This window comes from Natrix helvetica (assembly GCF_964273705.1).
Source record: "Natrix helvetica genome assembly, chromosome: 3".
NCBI classification, from domain to species: Eukaryota; Metazoa; Chordata; class Lepidosauria; order Squamata; family Natricidae; genus Natrix; species Natrix helvetica.
Window position 1 is genome coordinate 101,241,925 of NC_138549.1, and position 24,093 is coordinate 101,266,017.

Consider the following 24,093-nt stretch of genomic DNA (forward strand, 5'->3'; position numbering starts at 1 on the left):
ACATAAAAGAGGAGCAAACGGGATGTGAGCTTTTGCAGGAAGCAATTAGTTCATCTAGTCGGTTCAAGCTTGAAAGTTCTGTTTGACTCTGTGCTAAATTTGGCCTTGCTCTGCATTTGGAAATTAGGTCTCTGGCAGCATTCCAAGGGAGATAAGGTTATCAACATTCCCCTGAAAGACTGTGGCAACTTGAGTAGACATTTGTCGGAACCTTCACAGACTGTTTGTGAGGACTTGCGGACTGTGAATGACCGTAATTTACAGCTGTATAAATAAAAGAAGGGTTTGGGGACTAAGGTTGTGATTTATGCTTTCTCAGGAAGCCTAGGTCAAAGCACCAGCTAGAGGGGGGAGGGAGTGAAGAGACTGGAAAACTTGGATTCCTTGCACAGCAGGAAGCCATGAAGACCTGAGGTTCCCCAAGAATCCCTGAAGTCCTTATCTGATAGCTCCCCAGATTATGTAGTCAGTTGAGTGAGATTAATATCAGGTGCAGAGATTCAGACCAACATTATGAGATGATCAGAATTGATTATTTATTGTTGTTTGCTTGTTTACAAGAATCTCAGCTTGCAATTCTTTCGCTCATTCCCCCATTCTAGCTGGAGATTCCATTACACACATAGCCATAACCTGAGGCAAATCCATATTTGTCAAACCTGCCCTCAAAGCATTGGGATTTAAATCACCAAGCACTGAAAACTGAGGAGACTGTAAAATCAGTCTGGCAACCAGTCTAAGAGTTTAGGAAGAGATTCTGCTGGCCAACAGAGGAGACTGTACACAAGCAGCACCACAGCTAATATCCCAGTACTCAGCATATATAACAATTACATAATATCTGTTATATTTAAATAATTGAATCCATTTTATTCTCCCCATATATTTTTAATTATTATTATTTTCCTCATAATATTGGAGAAAAAAAGTATGAAGCTGTGGACTAAAATGAAAACACAGTTCTGCTGGAATTAGATAGTGCCCTGGAAAATTGAACCACAAAAAATGAGAGCAAGTTCTTTCAGTGGCACTAAGCCAGAGTGGACATTCTGGGAATATTTTATTTTCTGTGCCTAATTAGTTTGGGATTGTATTCTGATAGAAGTGAGAGAATGAGGCCATAAAACACAATTCCTTATTGTGAGGATAAAAGCATGCGTGTCATCACTTAAAGCATGTAAGAAATCTAATATTTTTCAGCCTTTCTTACGCAAAATAAAACAGATCAACACTATTTCATTCAAATACAGTATTGAATTTGAACAGATATTAACAGGTATTTCCACAGTGAGGAAATATGTCTGTGTTTGTCCTAAACAATGTAGAGTCTCTCTGGGTATTGATTCTGTTTCCTTCTGCCTCATTTTTTCACAGGTGCAGATAACTAATTCACCCAAATGTAAGTCTGACAAAACTCTATAGTGGCGCATATTTTTGAATAAACATGCTTAGAATTAATCAAGTTCGGTTCAGTGGAAGCTGCTTAATAAATGAGCAAAACATGCCTCTCTCTCTTTTAGACAGTTGCTCTTCCATTCCATACATAACAGACAAAAATCAAAAAATGTTAGCCCAGGGGTGGGGAACTATGGCCCTTTTATGATTTGTGGGCTTCAACTCCCAGAATTCCTGAGCCAGCCATGGGAGTTGAAGTCTGCAATTCTGGGAGTTGAAGTGCACAAGTTATAAAGCAGTCTCGACTTACAACAGTTCACTTAGTGACCATTTGAAGTTACAAAAGCACTGAAAAAAGTGACTTATGACCATTTTTCACCTGTATGACCATTGCAGCATCCCCATGGTCACGTCATCAAATCTCAGAGCCTTGGCAACTGGCTCATATTTATTACCATTGCAGTGTCCTGGGATCATGTGATCATCTTTTGCGACCTTCTGACAAGCAAAGTCAGTGGGAAAGCCAGATTCACTTAACAACCATGTTACTAATTTAACAACTGCAGTGATTCACTTAACAACTGTGCCCAGAAAGGTCGTAAAATGGGGCAAAATTCACTTAACGAATGTCTCATTTAGCAACAAAAAAAATTGGGGCTGAATTGTGGTCATAGTCGAGGACTACCTGCAGTTCCCCACTTCTGCTTTAGACAATTAGCATTCTGATACATATAATCTGCGACTTAAAACCATTTGTTTAGCAACTTTTTGAAGTTACGGTGGCACTGTAAAAACTGAGTTATGAGCAGTCCTTGCACTTAAATCCTTTGCTGCATCCTCACTGTTGTGTGATCAAAATTTGGGCGCATGGCAACCGAATATATTTACAAAAACTGCAGCATCCTGGGGCCATATGATCACTATTTGTGACCTTCCAAGCTGGCTTTGTACAAGCAAAGTCAATGGGGCAATCTGGAATTGCTTAATGACTACGTGACTCATTTAACAACTGCAGGGCTTTTCTTAACAACTCCCTTAATAAGTGCCTTGCTTAATAATGAAATTTTGGTCCCAATTGTGAGCATACCTGTACTCAAGTTAGCATTAAAATGAGGAACTCGAAATGAAACAAACAAAAAAGAATTAATATTTAAAAAGAAACTACTATTCCTCCAAACAAAATATTTTTTTACCTGTCAATAGTCATGAGTTACATAATTCCCAACCTTATTTTCAGCACTTTTCTGGAAACAAGCCAGAGTGATTACTAGATTCAATAAATTGCACTAAACCGTATGTGCTTTGTTTTTAGTTTGATGTTAAATTGGGGCAGTTAATGAATAGCCCGTAATTTAGTTAAAGTTGTAAATCATAGTTTGCAATTATAATTTGCTGTTGGTTTACTAATTGCTACTTTAGCTGTACATATACATGACGTTTTATGGTTCTCTGACTTATAGTGCTTATGCTTTACCTTTACACCCTAACAAAATCTTTAATTCCAGAATGGACAATGTGTTGGATTAGTTACATGCTTAAAAAAAATATCCTTGAATGTTTTAAAGGTGGACCTCGATCCCCAAAATGCATGGATCTATGAACTATCAAGTTTTCTTCATTGGGATTTTAAAGTCATTTTGAAATAGGCTTTAAGTATTATTGTACTGAATATATTTAAGGATTCAAGACACAATATTTTTTTCTATTTAACAGCTGAATTTTATGGTGGCGTATTTATGAGTGTAAAAAAAGCAATTTTGCATTGCAGCCATAATTTAGCCAATCCACAGGGGTGCAGAAAAAAAGTAGAAAAGCAAAAGACACATTGAACAGGCCATGATTACTTCATCTTACGCAACCAGGATTAAAACAAACTATAATTTGGCAGGTTGGAAACATAATTAATATTAGATTCAAAGAAGTCCTAGAAGTCCTTCCAAATAATATTTTATTATGATAAATACAAGCTATAGCACTATCATATCCCTACCTATAGCTTCAGTAGTATGGAACAACTAATGAATATTTGGAACAAATATAAGAATTAAAAAAGGACTTGTGCCAGCAACAAACTAGTGTTAATTACATGTAATTTAATCCTGTGTATAATTTGTCTGATGGTTTCTTTATTTCATTTTTAAAATTCATTTATTAATGTTTCCTTTTTTGTTATCTGTGTGGCTGCTAAGTGAAATAGTATCCCTACCAAAGTTTCAAACTCCATATTTAATGGAATGTAAGACAGCGCGTACGAAGACTACTGCCTTACAAAATAGAAACACTGAATTTTAAATTTCCATTTATACCAATAACACTTCATTCCGCTCAAATTACACTCATAGTGTTAATAATTAATAGTATCTGTATACAAGCAGAAGAGATAAAACATTCAAGTAAAAAGAGTTATTTGAGTAGTATGCAATTGTAGAATGTACATTTTCTGTGATTCAGTATTTCTGACCTAATTTTAAAGCATTTTTTCATTTAGAAGAATTCACAGAACCTACAAACCAATTTTGGGGGGTATAGAGGCAGATTATCTGACCTGCGATATATACATTTTCTATATGAGTAAGCTCATGGGAAGACAAGAATATTATTGCCATCATTTGTTCCACTTGGAGAGAAATTTCATTTCAATCTGTTCATCCTTGGAGATTAAATGTTTGCCTGGAACAGATCCCAAAAACGACATCAGTTTATTGGACTGTAACTTCTCTGCAAGGTTAGAGATGATAAAATGAGACATTTTATTACAGCAGGATTTATATATGTCTAAATCTGAATCTTCATCAATATTTTAACAGAACTTTTAAAGGATCTACATTAGGATCCCTTGTTGGAAATCGTGTCATGGCAAGAAAATAATATAGCTTTTAAGGAATATTCCTCAAGGAAGACAGTTAAAAAAAACAAACAGACGAACTCTATCAAAGAATTAAATTGTCATATCAGACTTTCCAAGGAAACAAGCACAAGTTTTACTATGCAGCAGCACCATTAACAAAAAAAAAAAAAAAAAAAAAAAAAAACCACCTCCAATGAATAAAGATGTGTTGTTTATATCTATATTTCTGGGACAACAGACATAGTGCCTCTTCTGTAAAATAATAGGTTAACTTTTATTTTTCACTCAAGGAATAAATGCAACATACCACAACAATTGAGACCGGAAGTTCCATTGCTAAACAAAGCAGTCATCAAGTGACTGATTTTACAACCTGTTTTACTGTGGTCTTCAAGTGAATTACTATTAAGTGAATCACACAGTTATTAAATAAATAAATCCAGACAAAGTTCAATTGTTTATTTGCTCACACCAGTAGACAGACACTTGCCAGTCTAACTTTTTAGTAATCTCACCCCAATGGATATGTCCTGGGAGTTGCTAGGACACGGCTGTCAAACTCCCAGTTTGAATGGTCTGTACACCGCCCCGAGTCCCTGCGGGGAGAGGAGGTGGTCTATAAATTTAATAAATTTAATAAAACCTAAACCAGTCAGATGCATCATGTGCTGGCCACTGTTTAGCAAAGGGGGGAGGGGAAGTCCCAATACCTCATGTGTGGTTGCCGTGATAATGTAAGTTTGACACCCCTGTTCTAGGGAGTGGTTATCCCAATTCTCTTCTTCTGCCTTGTGTCCACAGCTCAAGGCAGCACTGTCTCTTGTCTTGCCACCTGCCCCTCCTTGGAATTTGCTCCTTCCTTCCTGGGAAACTGCCACTCTGCTATACTCCATCAGACCAGTTCCTCATATCTACCCAGGGCATAAATAGGGTCACAATTTTATCACAGTAATCTGAAAGCATCCTCCTCTGCCATAAAAGACTTGAGATTATACGCATATGAAAATACTTGCAACAGGTTGTATAACTGTTGCATGAAAAATTGTAAATTGTAAAGGTAGTCCAGATAAACATGCCTAAATTATTTCAAGCTGCTCCAGAGGTCAAATGCTTAATTCACCTAAATAAAAATACTGAAATAGTAGATCACAACCACTTCTATTTAGGATAGATAACACCCTACAACGGGTAGATTAGTCTAATGGTTAATATGCTTAAGTAAGAGTGGGAAAACCTGAATCTAGGCACCGAATCCAACTGGTACCAATTATGACGGCAAAGGGCAGGCAACATAACAGTTATACGAATTGGTTCCAGTTATTAGTTTAGTTATTTTCTTGACACTTTTTTTAAAATCACAAAGAAAATGGTTGGTTAATAATAGCTGGGAAAGCTAATTTTGTCCCACAGTGGTTGTAAGAAGCCTTTTTACCAACTTACACTTTCTGGAACATACCCTTGAGATTTAAGTTTTATTACCATTCTCTTCACCTTTAGAGAAAGAATTAAGGTTTTCCTATTGAGCCAGGTTTTTGGATTTGGTCGATTAGAATTTTAAACCTTATTTACATTTTTAAAAAACCTGCATTATAATTGTTTTATATAACTTTTTCTCTCCATTAGCCATCAGTAGCAAAAAAAAAAAAAGAGCAATCAAGGCTCCTTTTTTATTTTCTATAACAATTAAGATTCTGAGAACAACCCAACTTACACAGCTTTTCCAAAATGATATCACAGATAATAGTATTAAACATGACTGAGAGATGCAAGAAAAAGAAGCAGTTTCATTCTTCCTGCTTTTTTCTTTGACAGAGCATATCCATACGTTTGAAGGAGATGGAAATGAATTCTGAAAATCAATTTAATTCAAGAGTATATGAAGTTGGTTTGTAACACCTAGCTGAGGAAGGGGGTTGGGACCACAGAGCCTAATATGCCTATAGATGCAAAAGAGGTAAACAGAGATAAAGTTGGGAAAGGTACCTAAGAACCATTAGCAAGTCAAAAGGACATTAAATGATATTTCAACTCCAGGAAAAAAGGGAGGCATGACAAATAGACTCAAAATAACTTTGCCTTGATTCTGTATAGCATAAAAGAGAAGCTCTTTTAACCTTCAGTTATTATATCCTAACAGTTCAAACTCATAACATTTAACAAATGATTAATAACAATTTATAGTGAAGAGATCAAATGTGTGCAAGAATTCACTTTCCTAGATTAACCAAAGCAGTGAATGCAGTTCAGAAAGAAAATGTTGAATTGCACTGGGTCTCACAGCAATTATGAACATGAATCGATTATGGAAAATGCAAGGACATCAGCTTGGCAATGGAGATTAGTCCACGCTATCACATTTCCCATAGTTACCTACAGTTGTGAAAGCTGGACCATGAGGAAACTAGACAAGAGGCTCAAGGATTCATTTGAACTGTGCTGTTGGAAGAGGCTCTTGCACATTCCTAAGAAGCAAAGGTGACAAACAAACAAGTATTGGCGCATATAAAGCCTGACATATCTTTGGTAGCAGAAATCACAAAATTCCGCCTTACTTATTTCGGCCAGGCCATGCAATCAAGCACTTGTGCGCAGAATGGTTAGCAGTAAAAAGAAACAAACCGTCCCAAAATACAGTAGTTAGACACCATCGAAGCTGACACCAGCCAGAGCATTGAAACAATTGAAAGAAGCTGTACAAGATGGGACACTGCACAGAGACAACTGAATAGACAGCATCACCATCATCAATCTGTAGTAGTCCCTGCAGTATATGTTCCCTGACCTCATCTACCTTGAAGGGCTAATATCAATCTTGAAAGCCTCCTTACTTTCTAATCAGAAGCACTTGCCTCCGATTATGGATCCTCAAGGCACTGCACTGTCTGCAGAACAACTTACTGAAGCATTGTTACAGCAGCAAGAGCAACTGAGTAAAACCCCATATAACATCACAGTACAGAGTTGGGACAACACTTGTATCAGATAGGAACATCTCAGCAGCCTGTAGCCCAGCCAATTTTTTTTCTCTCTCTCATGGAAGTTTGCTGGAGAAGTTTGAAGGAACCCAGGATTAATTTCTGACTTTCATGACTCAGTGTGAAATCTATATGGTGAGTTGGCGAGCAAAAATTCCTACAAATCGCTGCAGGGTGACTTTTGTTCAAAGTCAAGGAAGAAAAGCCAAACGGGCTGTTCCTTTCAAATTCAGGGTAATGATCCATTGCTGGATAATAATCAGAACTTTATACAAAGATTTAGAGCTACATTTGATGAGTTAGCTAGGACAGTAATAGCAAACTGAGAGATTTGTAAACTTAAACAAGTCAGATTTGGGAATACATGACAAGACTTTCAATTTTTGCTAGAGATTAGGTTGGAGCCAACAATTAGGGTCAAATGATCTTGCTCTAATTGATCAGTTTCATGAAAGACTTGAACTAAGAGATGAGTTAATGAGACAAATTATGCCAGAAAAATAGGAAAAGGTAACAGAACTTCAGGCCATGTAAGCAAGCAAGTGCCTAAATTGCTCCAAAGCCTCATCCTCAGGAAACGTCACAGGATCCCTTCCCAATAAAGAAAAACTTCCAAAGTTTTTCTTATTAAACCTTTTTTTATTACCCTCTTATTTTCTGTACATCATCAGGTTTATATACTGTGTACAACTCTCTAATCTTTTCCATAAGGATCCACGTGCCAATTTAATAGATGCAATGCCCATACAATTATATATGCAGAATTTGTTATTGTTGAACACTGCCCCCTCCTTGGTCATAATATAATCAACTTGAGCCTAGATTCCAGCAATAAGGCAATTTTCCATGTCTATTCAAATATTAACCATATTAAAGGAGTTTCTGGATTACAATTTGAAGGGTTGTTGTTGTTGTTTTTGCCGTTTTAAACCTCCAATATCTGTACCTACATTTTTTGCCCCCAAGGGAGATAATTCTTTTAGGACTGCATGATTATAGACTCCTGATCAGTGTAACCATGATGGATCACGAGCCACAATTATTTGGATCTATTGAAACAAAATGCATACATATTCATGAAATTGGATTAAAGAAACATTTGGAATTTGATCAGAATGAATATTTAATGCTTTTGACACCAGGTATGAAAATTTGAATATACAGTGATATTTTTTGGATTAGTTATGTATGAATGATATTCTCCAGATTATTGAATGCAATATTTTCTGATGTTTTGGATATAGTAGTTGGACCATATCCTGATTTTTTTTTCAGAAGAACCATCTTTACACAAGACCTATGTCAAAGAATTCTAGGCCCTACAAATACCAGCTTTTTGCTAAGTTGAAAAAAGGCATCTGGTTTTCTTTAATTGAACTATTTGTATCACTAGATTTCTACCAAATCAAATTTGGTAGAAATCTAGTGATACAAAATTTGCAGCTAAATTTTGCAAAATTACAATCTGCACCATCATAGCAGGTATGTAGAATTAAAAAGATAATTAGCATTTACTGAGCTTTGTAATTTTTTAATAGAGAGTTCAATTCTAATTTTACAGAACACGTAAGATTACTTTCTCAACTACTAGAGAAACAACATAATTTCAAATGAGCTACTCAAGAGGAGGCAGAATTTCAAGACTTTAAAATCCTTGTCTTCTGATCCTTTTCATTCTTTTGTTGTGCAAAAAAAAAATCCAACAGATGAAACATTATGAAATTATGTATTTTCAATAATGAGTTGTTTGAGATAAAAAGCTCATTCCAGTAATGGAGGCATTTCTTGGAGAGAGAACCCATCCTGTGCAAGTATGCACCGATCACAAGAATTTGGAATAGCTGCAAAAATCAAAATCCCTCAGCAAATCGAATGACCATTGGCTTACCTGAAGGGTCGTTTTCTGGGTGCTGCAAAGGAGAGTCCAAGCATGGGTTAAATTCAGCCAATCTGCCCAAGACTGAATTTAAACTTTAAGCCATGCCTCTGGTGCTGACTGTTCTTCAGATTTTTCTCAATGAAGGCGTGGACGTTGCACGCTGAGAAGTTCAGGAACAAGGTCATACAAAGTCTGCATAAGAGTCACATGTCCAGTTCAAAAGTCGGCAACAAAAGACCCTGGGGTGGGGTTAGACTCTCCTTCGCAACATCCAGAAAATGACCCTTCAGGTAAGCCAATGGTCATTTTCCTGGGTGCAGCTGGGAGAGTCCAAGCATGAGGCATACCCAAGCTAAATGTCACTAGGGCGGGAAGAAGAAGCCTCCAGGGTATCTCCGCTTACATGAATGCCCTGAAGAACTTGCCTCCCAAAGCCCCCTCCGCAGAAGCAAATTTGTCCAATTTGTAGTTCCGAACAAAAGGAGACAAGGAAGTCCAGGTCGCTGCCCTGCAAATCTCCTCAATCAGTGCCTGAGTGGTCCAGGCCACCATGGTGGCGGCGCTTCTGGTGGAATGTGCAGTGATATGGCATGGCACCGGTTTGGATTGTAGAATGTAGGTAATACAGGCCCGCAACCAACGTCCAATGTAGGAGAAGAGACGTTGTGGCCCTGGGAAGCAGGTTGAAAGGATACAAACAGTGACTTGGAATGTCGGAAAGCAGCTGTGCATTTAATGTATTTGCGTAATGTCCTGTGAACATCTAGCTTGTGCCATCTCTTTTCTTTAGGATGTTTGGGGTGCGGACAAAAATCCAGGAGGATGATCTCCTGGGCCTGGTGAAACCAGGAGTTGATCTTAGGGATAAATGCCAAGTCCAAACGCAGAACCACCCTGTTAAGTTGAATTAGGCATAAGTCCTCTCAAATTGACAGGGCTGCCATTTCAGAAATTCGGCGAGCAGATGTGATGGCGATCAAGAAGGTGGTTTTGAACATCAGATGTTTAAGACTAGCAGACTGGAGTGGCTCAAAGGGTGAGCCAATGAGTGTCAGTAACATTAAGTTGAGATTCCAGGACGGGTACCTGTGGACAACCAGGGGCCTCAAGTTGGTTGCGCCCTACAGGAAACTATGGATGATGGGGTGATGGCCAAGGGACGAGTGTTCGTCCACTGTGAGAATTGTGGACAAGGCAGCTACCTGTCATTTGAGAGTATTAGGAGCCAAGCCTTGGTCAAGTCCATCCTGTAAATAGTCCAAAATTTGTGGAATCGTGGCCACAGTTGCCTCAACGCCATGCACTCTGCACCAGGTGTCGAAGGATTTCTAAGTGGCATCGTATATTCTGGTCATAGAAGGCCTCCTGGATGCCTGGATGGTATGAATGACCTTGGTGGAAAGACTACCCTGACTTAGGAGGTCCCTCTCAAGTGCCACATGGCTAATTGTAACCACTGGGGCTCTGGATGTTGAAGGGCTCTTGGCCGAGAGAGACCTCATGTTGGGGAATCCGCCAAGGTGGGTTGATGGAGAGACTCATCAGGTCAGTAAACCAGGTTCTTCTGGCCCAGTAGGGAGCCACAAGCAGGACCTCCGACAGGATCTTCCGAAGAGCGTTGACCCCCTTGGCTAGCGGGGTTGGAAACCTGGCAAAGAATCTGGGAAGGTGTGTGTTCTCCGGGGTAACGAATAGGTCGACTAGAGGACGGCTGAACCTCAGAAACAATTGGTGAAACAGGTCCGGATGCAGGCGCCACTCTGAGTGATTGACCCTGGCCCTGCTCAGACAGTCCGCTTGGATGTTGTTTATCCCGGAGATGTGCTCCGCTTGTATTTTTCCACCCACCTTCCCAGGCGCTTGGTCTCCACCATCAGGGATCTGGAACGAGTGCCCTCTGGCAGTTTATGTGCACCTTTGTGGCCACCTTGTCCATTAGGATTCTCACATGATGCCCCCTGATGCCATCTTGGAAGTGAAGGAGGGTGAGCTGCACCGCTCTCAGCTCCAACCAGTTGATGCTGTGTGCTGTTTTGGACTTCGACCATCTGCCTTGCACAATCTGGTTGTGGAAGTGAGAACCCCAGCCAAAGAGGCTGGAGTCTGTCGTAATGGTGAGACAGTCCGGCTCCTTGAAGAGGGTGTCCCTTGTCAGAGCAGGAGACAGCCACCACTGGAAGGACTGGCGTACTTTCGGTGAGAGCAGGACCAGTTGTTGAGAGTTGCTCTGGTTTGCCCTCTGGTACAGAAGGAGAGCCATTGTAGATGTCGGGAATGAAGGCATGCCCATGGCACTATTGATAGGCACGAGATCCTTTTCCCCAAGATCTGGGACAACTGTACTATCGATGCTTGTGATGACGGTTGCACTTGCAGCACCTGGTCTCTGATGCTTGCCAGTCGCTCCAAAGACAGGGAGATCTGACAGCTCATGGTGTCAGTGATGGCGCCTAGGTAGTGCAGCCTGGTGGTCGGTGTCAGATGACTTTTTTCTTTGTTGATAGAGAACCTTGTGCTGTCGGAGGGTTCGTAGCGTGTGTTGCAGGTCCTGCACCGCATGTTGCCATGACTATGACTGGATGAGGATGTCGTCCAGGTAGCAATGTAGTCGCACTGGACAAGATCTTAGGAAGGTCACCACTGCAGCTAGTATCTTCGTGAAGGTTCGAAGAGCTGATGATAGCCCAAATGGCAAGGCTCTGTACTGGTAGTGGCGGCTTGCATAAAAGAATCTCAGGAACTTGCTGTGAGCCTTGCGAATGGAGATCTGGAGGTAGGCCTCTTTGAGATCTATAGATGTTAAGAGATCTCCCGGCCTGATGCAGCCCAGGATTGACTGAAGGAACTGTATCTTGAACCTCCTGTAAGCTATGTAATGGTTCAACTCTTTTAGATCTATATATCCCCCTCCACCGCCCAGAGTTCTTTGGAACAAGGAAGGGAATGGAATAAAACCCTGACCCTTCCTGGCCTGTTGGAACCGGCTGTGTAGCCCTGATTTCCTTGAGGTGAAGGATGTCCTGTTCCATGAGAGCGTTCTTGACTGGGGAGGAGGGGGTTGGGCATCGGATGAAGCATCGAGGAGGTGTGGATATGAATTCTAACGTCAGACCTATATGTATTATTTGAAGGACCCACTGGTCTGATATGATCTGCTCCCATTGGCATGGAACAGCTGCAGACACCCTCCGATGGGAGTCATCCAATGATAGTTACTTATATTGTCTGAAGGTTCTGGAGCCAGACCCCCTGCGATAAGGACATTTGGAGAAGGCCTGCTGGCGGCCCCTGTCATGAAAGGACTGACGGTCATGGGGCCTTTTTGTGCCCTGGGAAAAGGGATGTTGGAAGGAACCAGAGTAAATGGTTGCTCTGTGTTCCGAAAGGGCTGCCTCCTGTAGGACTGGGAACCCTTGCGATCAGACTTCTTATTGACTGAAGGCCTTCTTCTTGTCCTTGTTTTCTATGATGACAGGATAAAGGGCCTCCCCAAAAAGCTTGCTGCCCTTAAAGGGAGCAGAAGCGAGCTTCCACTTGGAACACATATCCGCATTCCAGTGTCTGAACCATAAGAGGTGTCGGGTGGTGACGTTAGAGGCCAGAGACCTAGATGCAAATTTGGCAGCGTTCAGAGTGGCGTCAGTTGTACACTCAGTGGCTGCAATTATCTTATTAACATCCTGCCTCAATTTGGTGTCCCCCGACGGAATTTTAGCAAGAAACTGCCCTAACAATAATAGGGCCGCCCTGGACACAAAAGATGCAGAGATGGAAGTCTTAATGCCCCAAGCTGCTGCCTGATGAGTTTTGTGGCCGGCATTCTTGGCCCTCTTATCCTCCGCCTTGAATCCCTCTAATAGCTTGGGGGGAAGGACTCAGGAGGAAGTGAGCACCGCCACTGACGCGACCACTGGAGGCAATTTCAGCAGGTCCCCTAGACTCGCATCTACAGCGTACAACTTCTTATCATTAGCACTGGGGGTGGCAAGGGTGCCCGGCTGCGCCCATTGCTTTTGTATTACATTAAGAAACAATTTTGGAACTGGCACAATTTCCTGTGTTGGTTCCGGTTCCTCAAAGAGTCCCTCACTGCGGTCCTCAGGAACGGGAGCAGGGATTGGGGTGCTAGTACCCAAATGGGTCGAGGCTTTAGCCTTGTTCAAAAGAGTCTTAAAATGAGCATGCTTCAACAGGCCAGAGAAGGCAGGCTTGTCAGGCACAACAGCCTCATCCACAGAGAACTCGGGTTCTGGGCCCGGACCAATGACCTCCACCCAGTCCGAATCCTTGCTGGCCATAGAGGAATGTGGAGACTGAGGGCGCTGGGCCTGAGAAACTTCCTGAAAAGGTCCTGTGACCAGGGGAAGTCAGGTTTTGCACATACTCTTGGCACGCTGCAACATGCCTGCCTCTATCCCCTGTGATATGGCCCTGGCTATGGCATCCTGCATCTCAATGGAAAGATCGGGGCCCCAATCTTCTGGAGGGCAGTCCCTGAAGGGAGGTTGAATGGCCAGTTAATGGGGTGCAAAAGGGCCCAGTTGAACCGGCTCTTCTTCAGAGTCAGATGGACAAGCAAATAGGTCGGCTCAGTCAACCATAGATGCCCCTGGAGAGCCTGCCATGGCGAAGGAAGCCACAGAAGAAAATTCTTAGACCTCATCCTCAATTTCTCACACCCCGTTCATGTCCCGGCTGAATCCTGGGTGATTGGTTGCCAGGGGAAACCGGCCTGGAAGAATGGGCCTGTTGTTGGGCCTTGGAGAACTGCTTTTCCAAGGCCTTCTGGCACTTGAGAGCATCCCTGTCCAGACCTAAATCCTGTTTGGTCCCCTGCCTGGAATAGGGCTTGCTTGCCTTGATGGCCTCCTTAGCTGCCTTGCCAGCCTGTCTGGTACAGGCCCTGCTGGTGGATGGGCCTGCCTGTCACTCCTCAGGGGCCAGGTCTGCCATGTCCTGGCTGTGGGGATAAAAGGCCTGGATAGGGAACTTCCCTCACTCACCACCTCACAGTTGTGAAAGCCTTAGCGCTCTAGCGAAGAGACACTGAAGGCAGAAGTAAGCAAGGCTCAGCAGTTCGTTATAAGGCAAAGATCAGTGCAAGCTTTGAAGCTCCCACCACCCCTCGCAGGTCAGTTGCTTCTGAGTGCAACCTTGTGTGGCCACAAGCCTCCGCTGCCACCTTCACAGCAATTTGGATGCAGAATGAGGCAAAACCCCCGCCGAAATGACCGGACAGGAAGGCTCCAGATGGCGATCTGCAAGAGACAGGCAGTCAGGCAGCTGCAGCTATTTTGCGAGGTAATTTTAGGGCAAACGAAATGGCGGCCGCAAATTTGGGACTCCCAAATTTGGGGCTCCGAGTAAACCGCCAGCTGCTTTGCAAGCGCGATCAGAAGTAACGAAGGTCTCAGTGGGGAGATAGATTGCAGCGGAATTGCTGTGATCACGCTGACGTCGGCGCTCCGACCCACGGACCTCCTCCAACAGCTGTCTGCAGCCTCCTAGCGCCTGAGCAAGCCCAGGACACAGGAGAGGCTGAATTGGTGAGATTTCAGGGGAGTTACAGGGAAAAAACTCACCAAACCTGCTCCAAAGATCCAAAGGGGAAGGAAAGAATAAAAGCAGAAGAGAGTCCAAGCAATCTCCTAGGACTGAAGAGAAACTCAAAGTGCCTCCACTGGGCTAGCTGAATTGAAAAAATCTGAAGAATTCAGCACCAGAGGCATGGCTTAAAGTTTCAATTCAGTCCTGGGCAGATTGGCTGTATTTAACCTATGCTTGAACTCTCCAAGCAGTACCCAGGAAAACATAATGTTTGTCCCATTTCAATTTGTATATTACTTATGTTCCATCTTACATAACAAGCTACAAATAAACTAACATGTAATATTGAATATGATCTTCTATTCTCAGGCTTTATCCTGGAGCCAAGGATGCTCCTCCTCACCCCCCATATCCTAAAGAAATAGATCAGAGGTGGGTTTCTGCCAGTTTGGCCTGGATTAGGTGAACAAGTAGTAGCAGTGGCGGGAGGCTCCGCCCACCCACCCGGATGCTTCTGCACATGTGCAGAAATAGCTTTTCAAGTCTAATTATTGATTCATTCTCCAAATATCCAATAGAGACCAGGTGGTGTAAAGATAGCAACTGAATCTAAATGTCTGATGGATGGAAGAGGACCTTTTAAAGATTGGATCCAAATTTGAATTTCATGATCTGAGAACACTTGATCGACTAAACCACTGTTCCTAAAAATGTGGTCTAGAAAAAGTTGCTTAGGCTCCAGAAGGAATGAAAGGCCTTTGCAAGAAATATCTTGCTAACAGTTTTTTTAAAGTAATATAAAAAGCAAATAGAAATAAAGGCAATGGAAGAAAGGGAAAGTAAAGGAGACAGAGGATGATGAAAGGAGGAAAAAGAAATAAGAAACAAAAAGCAGAGTCTTCTGACTTTTTGGAGGCAGTAAGATACATAATAAAGCTAATATACTAGCAATTTCTATTCCAGTAAACCATTTAATTGTCAAAACCCAAAGTCAACATTCCACTTTTTTCTCTTTTTCATGCTTAAAAAAATCAAAAAATTATTTTCAAGTAGCCACAAAACTTTTTATATTCTTGTCCCTTCTTACTGCAGTCAACTTTGCATTCTCACCATTTTCCCATCATTTTCCCATCATTTTTTCAATCTATTTCATTGTGGAAATTAATTTCTATTTCTGGGCATATACAATTCTTTCAGCTGTCAGCATGTCTAGCAACAAAGTTCCATCCCCCCCTCCCCACTTCTTGATCTAATAATCCTAGAAGAAAAGTTTCTAGTTTCCATTTTAAGTCCATTTTTAACATTTTCCACATAGGACATCTTGGCTTACAAATCCAGTTACAAAAATTCATTGTTTGTTATTGCACAAAAATGGAAAGACTCTGAAATATCTATAATGGATGAATGCTAGGTGAAAATAACACAGCTAGAAAAATTGACTTGTGTGACCATGGAAGGATCAGCAACTACATTTATCAATGACTGGAAATCCTTTATGAACTTTGGGCTGAAAAAAGAGAAAAAGGAACTTGTGAATTATGGCTTTGAGGATTAGAAAGGAATTTTTTTTGAAAGAAGGAAAATATGATATAATCCTAAAGATAAGATGGTAAAATATAAATACATTTATAATTGCTGTTGAAAAGATCAGAAGTCTTTTCTTTATAATCTTTTTTATTTCTCTATTATCTTTCTTTCTTACCTACTCACTGTCCTTTCTTACTTTCTTTGTTCCTTTTCTAAAATTTGTATTGTTTTTATCTTGTTAAAAATTTCTTCGATAAAAATTATATTTTAAAAAATCCATTAACAGAGAACCCCAAAGTTATAGCAGCGAAGTGGAAGAACTGACCAGTTTCTCATGGATATCTTTGCCTGGTAAAAGATATATAAGGAAGAAACAGTCTGTGGTTTCTGTTTTCATCCTCAACAACAAAGTTTTCGGAGTATCTGATATTTTAAAAATGTCCCCATATGCAGCAGATTGATTATCATAGCAAAGTTACAATATCTCTATCCTTAAAGGAAGATGCACATATAAATAAATGGCTGTTGTGAAGCAATTTGTCTATCATCATTGCCATAGGAAAATTCCAATAGGAAACAAAGACAACAACATAAGCAATAATTCTTACTTTAAGATTAGAGGTTTATTGTTTCTAATAATTTGAAACATAAGAATGAATAAGGGATAAAAGATATAATAGCAGTAATACACTTGCATTAACAAGCCATTGCAATGGGGTCCAATGATACATAGCAGCTCCTTCAAGGACTGCTATAAATCAAAGGGTTCCAAGCTGATCTCGACCCCTATCCTTTATACTTTACTTCTAACCACACACACGCTTCACAACTTCACTGTCACTTTCCCTAAACACCTGTGTACATTACTTTCAGTTCCTCATTTCCAGCAGTTTCATTCTTCCTGTTTTAAACGTATCCATACAAGTGCATACTTTGCAAAAACATATTTCACAGCAACGGCTCAGCAGGATTACAAATATTTCTGGTAAATTTTGAAACCATCCCAGCTGAAAACTTTGGTTCATATCTCTTTCTTCTGGGGCCTGCTATCATCCATAGGGCTTACTGAATCTATAAATCAATAGGCTATATTTCTTGATTCTCACATCATAGACAAAGGAGAATTTGTTTATGGATCTCACTGAAGATTAAACATCTGAATATGAAACCTCAACCTGAATATGAATGTCCTAATCCAATCTAACAGTGCTACAAACTCCTATCCTCAGCCTTTCTGAAGGGTCTATTCCAGAGGTGGGTTGCTCATTTTTTTACTACTGGTTTGGGTGCGCCACGTCTCTTATCAGTAGGACAATTGGATTGAACTGTAACCTTTTGCAGAGCTTGGATATAACAACTCAATATGTTTCTCCACAGGCATGTCTTTCTTTCAGACTATCGATGGCTACCAACCCCACATCTGCCCTCTAGAACTCTGGCACCAATTGTCCTTTATATCTTGGATTTTCTGCAAGAGAGACAGATGGCTCAACTCTTCTTCAATGAACATTTGGTTCTGGCAGAAGCTACATAGAAAGGTGCTACAACCTGCACGGGCAAGATAGGGTCAAGACTGAGGTGGGGGATTTGATGTGGCTTTTCACTAAGTTTTTACCTTTTGCCCAGCCACCTACAAAACTGGCCTCAAGGTTATTGACCCTTCCAAATTATCCTGCAAATTAACTAGATGGCTTTTCATTTATAATCATCTGGTTGTTTTTTTCTATTAAGGTTGAAGAAGAGAGACTGATTCTGATGGAGAATGTGGTACAGAGGAGAGCAGAGATAAAGCTGGCAAAGTTACGTGAGAATTGCTAGCAGATAAAAGAGCAGGAAATGACATCTCAACTCTGGGAATGGAGGGAACATCAGAACTCACCTTCTGTAAGTTGTGAGCATGTGGAGACTGGCAATCTTTCACGATTCTGTTATTCTACCCTACAACAATAAAATAAAGTTCCAATTGTCCTTACAGTGTCTGTTTCCTGAGCTGTCCTACTTTGAAAAGATGACATTCTTCTCTTAACAGGCAAGCTCCTTTCTTCACTTTTTAGATATTATTATTTTTAATTAAATGGAACGGATATTTTGCATATCAACATTGTCTTTATTCTTAGGAACACGACATAAATGCCTTAAGCCTTCCCAGAAAAAAAAAGGTAAATGTTTTCAACCCTTAAAAATTTACTTTTGCCAATGGATCTAGGGTCCTGATACAAAGGGTAATCCCCACCACCCATTGTATTGGCTAGGGGAAGTTTGTTAGCACTTTGTTAGTACTAATTCTGGTTACTTCTTTTTTTAAAAAAAACAACTCTGTTTTTAATTGCTAGCCTGTATTTGAAACAGGAGAATGAATGAATGAATGAATGAATGAACGAACGAACAAGCAAGCAAGCAAGCAGCTATATAATTTGGAAATGCAAGAACTTGTTCAGAAAAAGGAAAGGCAAAACCAAATGTGGAAGAAAATGGAACTTACTGAGCAGATTGCAAAGAATAACATCAACTTTCTATCTGACAAATGACTGGCCACATTAGGATAAACCCTCCTTCCCATGGTACTCTTAAAGTTATAGGCAAGTGATGGCAAATCTTTTTGGCACCGAGTGCCCAAACCGAAATGCACGTGTGCACATTCATACGTACACTAGAGCACCGGAAAACCGAAGACCAGTGTGCCAGTGTGCCAGAAACCTGAAGACCAGGTGCAATGGCGCACGTGCCCACAGAGGGCTCTGCCATAGGTTCACCATCACAGTTATAGGCCAATGATCTGAAGACCCTATCTGCTTTTTTGTAATTGATATTAATTTACGTAGTCTGTGAATATTCTTTTTAAATTCAGAAATACTTGGAAAGCAATCTTTGTGAGATTATTCCCATGTTACAATTAAAAATAATTTATCCTGAACATAAATTGTTCTTTTCAATGTTCTTGACCAATTATATCTCTTCAGGAATAGTGCATTTTTTGCTACTTCCAAAGACACTATGTTAGGAATGCACTATTATCAGTTTCCGAGAAAATTAAAGAACACTATTTGAAAATACCGGTCTGACTTTCAACAATGGAGGCACTGATTTATCCAAATGTTATTGATATAGAAAATGTTACCAGATATAAACATATTTTAAATGAAAAAAAGGGGAACATAAAACTAAACAGGAATTGAGTGATAAAGGGATTGAGAGAACATGGTGGTCATATGTGCGGATACATTCTAGATCAGAGGTTCCCAATCTTTTTCGGTTTGCGGCTCCCATAACACTTCGGATTTTTTCCGCGGCTCCCTTAATAGGTACATCCGATTTTTTTTAATTTTTGACTTTTTAAGGATTTGGAAATCTACTTTTTAGTTAGTTAAGGTTAGGTTAATTGAAAAATAAATTAAACACGAGCTTTAAATTCACAATTTATTGAACATCGTTTAATGATTTAAAATTATTAATGGGATGGATGGGCTTGTTGTTCGCTGCACAACTTCTCAAATCTTGGATCAGAAAAATAGCTTTTGAAAAGTAACTTAACCACCACACTAGCCCAGTGGTGGGCAACCTTTTTTTTCAACTGAGCCAAATCTCGCCAAAACCACGATTGAAATTTATTTGGAGAGCCGCTCTTGCTTAGCAACCAAAATTTTGGGCTCAATTGTGGTCATATGTTGTTTTTCTTTCTTTCTTTCATCTCTCTCTCCCACTTTCTTTTTTTCTTTTTCTTTCTCTCTCTCTCTCTGGCTCTTTGTCTCTCTCTCCCTCCCTCCCTCTCTGTCTCCCTCTGTCATTTTCTCTGGGTGTCTATCTGTCTCTCTCTCTCTCTGTATCTCTGTCTCTCTCTCCTCCTTCCCCCATCTCTGTCACTCTGTGTGTGTGTGTGTGTGTGTGTGTCTGTCTGTCTGTCTCTCACTCACTCTGTGTGTGTGTGTGTGTGTGTGTGTGTGTGTGTCTCCCTCTGTCTCTCTCCCCTCCCTTCCTCTCTCTCTGTCACTCTGTGTATGTGGGTATGTCTGTCTCTCACTCATTCACTTAATCACTCACTCTGTGTGTGTCTCTCTGTCTATCTTTCTCTTTACAGCCCTCCCTCGTTTACAGCCCTCCCTCGGAACGCTTCGGAGGGAAGCTTCTGCAAAAGCCCGGGCATGACAAGTCTCCCAGGCTGAAATTTGCCGAGCTGTACGCGCGCGCCTGTTTTCCACGGCGTGGAGCAGCGGCGAGATTCTGCGCAGCGAGCGATGATTCCAGGGGCCATCCGGGAAGATGAGGAATGCGAGGGGGACCCTGCCCCCCCCACTGATGCCCCCCGGAATCATCGCTCGCAGCCCAGAATCTCGCCGCTGCTCCACACCGTGGAAAACAGGCGCGCGCGTACAGCTCGGCAAATTTCAGCCTGGGAGACTTGTCATGCCCGGGCTTTTGCAGAAGCTTCCCTCCAAAGCCCGAGAGGAGGGAGGGAAGCGGGCGCCCAGCGCAGGTATTTCGCGGCGCCCTTATGACGATAGCGCGGCTCCCCAGGGAGCCACGGCGCACACTTTGGGAATCACTGTTCTAGATATGAGAATAATGTTAAAATATATGGTTTAAATAAAGAATTAACAGAATTAGATCAAATATTAACAGGAACAGATGAAAAATTAATGAAGAAAATATATATTTATTTGTTGAGTATTAAGATGGGAGATGTTCATCATCTTTCATTACAATGATAGTATGGACTAAAACTTTGGCCATTCAATTGAGTTAGATCTATGGCAGAAATAGTGGGACAGAAATTATAAATTAACAATGTCTACTGCATAGAAAAAAAATCTTTATAAAATCTTTTATACTGTAGATGGCATTTTCCGCCCGCAAGATTAGCAAAGATGTTTAAGGATAATTCTGCAAAATGTTGGAAACATCACCAGACACCTGGTTCATGCTATCATACGTGGTGGACATATCACAAAGCGAAAAAATATTGGACAAAAATACATACATGGCTGGAAAAAATGATAAAACAACATATAGACTTGAAATCAGAGACATTTTTGCTGGGCATTTTACCAGACAAGTATAATAAAGGGAATGTATATCTGATTTTACATGTATTAACTACAGCAAGAATAGTATTAGCAAAACAATGGAAAGTGAAGAGATCCCAGCAGATGAAGATGTGATTAGAAAAATATTAGGATGTGCAGAAATGGACAAGCTAGTACTTATAATTAAGGAAAAGAAAGAAACTGAATATTTTTTGACTTGGGACTTATTTTATCAATGGCTAGCTGACAAAAACAGGAGCTAGAAATAGGCAAATACATGAAAGGATCAGCAATATAAGGAAGATATGTTAAATTGGTTAAACAAATGATATGATTATTACTGTTACTAATATTAGTATAATTGATACTATTGTGTTTCCCCCCCAAAATAAGACAGGGTCTTATTTTCTTTTGAATTGTATGCCAATTCCACCTTGAAAGTGAGGTGCAATCCCCAAGGGAGTTTAACCGGCCCAGTAAGGGTACAAAAAGGGGTATGGCTGGGTTGCATCCTGTCCCCCTCCCTCTTTAACTTCTATATTAATACCCTAATTGATCACTTACAGAACCCTGATCTCCATCCTCCTAACCTAGCACAATGCAAAATTCCAATTCTCCTATATGCTGATGATGCCACTATTATTTCACAATCTCCTATAGGACTGAAGAGAGCAATTAGGGCAACACTCGGCTATTGCATGCAAAACAAGCTGATCCTTAACTTTGATAAATCAAAAAATTTAGTTTTTGCTAACAGACCAAGCCAATACTCCTGGAAAATAGAAGGACATAGTTTGGAACAGGTTAGAACATGTAGGCACCTTGGGGTGGTTTTCCACTCGCAAGGGACATGGAAGGCACACCTGGATCACACATTGCAAGCAGCCAATAGGTCCTCAAATGCAATTAAACATTTCTTTTACACAAGTGGAGGGCAATTAGTACCTGCTGCCTTAAAATTTTTTGAGGCCAAAACATGGCACAAATTCTATATGGGGCACAAACAGGAATCCTTGCAAAGAAAGACTTGCTAGAAACCATACAAACCAAATTCCTGCGAGCCATCTTAGCTGCACCCAAAGGAACTCCAAATGCCAAGTTAAGAATTAAGAGAGGCATGTCTCAAATTTAAGTAAGAGCCTGGAAGATGATGATCATTCATTGGCTTAAAATGCATTTCTTTCCAGAGGGACTGTCCCCACTAGTGTTGACTGACAATTCCCCCCCCCCCCCCCGGAAATAGGCAATTGATCACAAACTGGGCTCTTATGGGCTCTCACCTATTCTTAATGTCCCTAGGCTTTGATCAAGCAAAGCAAGTAGTAATCAATAGAATGAAGGACATGGAGTTCCAAGAACTAAATAGGTTACCTCTCCACAGTAGGGTATGTGGGAATCGGCAAGCTATCTAAATGACCTGATCTTCCCAAAACAAAGAATAGCTTTCTTCAGAGCCAGATTTAACATTCTTCCTTCAGCACTCCTCCAGGGCAGGTATAAGAACATCTACAGCAGAACGGGTTTGTATGTGATAAAGGAGAAGTGGAAGATACCTCACATGTTCTATTATACTGTGAGCTATACAGAGCTTGTAGGTCTGCACATATTCTGCCCTTATTAGAGAGATTGCCAGGGAGGACAATTTTTACCTAGGCTTTCTCCTCCAGGACACAAAACCGGCTACCTTGTATGCAATGGCAAAGTTCTGTGCTGCTGCAATGTCCATAAGAAAAAAATTGGCTACAGAAGTATAGTTGTCATCTTGTATCAATTATTTGGACATATCTCTAACAATTTCTGGACCATTGTATTTGCTCCCATACTTAACGGCTTTGCACCCAGGTAAACCAGGGAGTGACCTGAACAATTGAGAACATGTATGTTATTTTCCACTTTTAACGTCAACACTTTTTAATTATATCTTAATGTCAGTACTTTTTAACATATTGTAAAAAGTAATGTGTATTGCTGGTCTTTGACCATAATAAAGATTTAAGCACTTGGCCTTATTTTCAGGGAGGCCTTATTATTTTTGAGGTGCAGGAGGCGGCGAGCATGGTCACCTCATGGCTGCTTCTGTGTTGCAATTCCTGGGGAGGGCTTATTTTAGCGCATGCGCTCAAAAGCCCGATTGGGCTTATTATCCAGGGAGGTCTTATTTTCGGGGAAACCGGGTAATGCAATGAATATTGTTGTAAACACTTTATTATTTCCTAAAATAACTTGTACCCAGACAACACACTGTTCAATTGAAGTTGGAATTTTTATGTTATAAAATAAAATAAAAACTTATTACAAAAAGAAAAGGAATAGTACATTTTTTAAAAAAACAAATTGTTGTGTGGTTTTTTTTAAAAAAAAATTACAGTCTGCTGTATCAAAACATCTTCTCCCTATTAGCTGTAACATACAAGCAATCAGAGAAGGTGATAAAGCATCTCTGCATCCAGAGCCCTCTTTATAGCAGACTGTTCAGCACACTCTATGACATTAGTTAATAAATCTTTTAATCATTGTAGAGAGAGGGTCACTTTGTGAAGAAATAAAAACCAGAAAACTATACTGCAGTCCTTGTTCAGTTAAATGGCCACACAATTCAAATGTCAAAAGTGTCCAAACACTGGAACTGTATATAACCTCAGGTAACAGACTGACTGAAAACAAACCTAACAAGGTTTACAAGCAGATAAACAGAAAAGACTGGTTCTTGCTACACATTGTCTTCTACCCCAAGATCAGAATTTAATTACTTAAAAAGCATAGATTCCGTGGTCAAAAATTCAATACTGCCAGCTATTTTGGACACCAGCATTTCCATATATAATGAATTCAAAATGGAAATTGATCCACACTTCATAGTCATTCTTGACATGGGGGAAGGGCAAAGGATCTGCCATATAA

At 40.6% G+C, this 24,093-nt stretch overlaps 2 protein-coding genes across 9 annotated transcripts in view; both read right to left on the reverse strand.

Annotated features, from left to right (window-relative positions):
• The window catches only part of CTH (cystathionine gamma-lyase), a 414,207-nt gene that overhangs the window by 309,219 nt on the left and 80,895 nt on the right, over positions 1–24,093 (reverse strand). The window lies entirely within an intron of this gene.
• Positions 1–24,093, reverse strand: part of LRRC7 (leucine rich repeat containing 7) — a 233,006-nt gene that overhangs the window by 180,822 nt on the left and 28,091 nt on the right. The window lies entirely within an intron of this gene.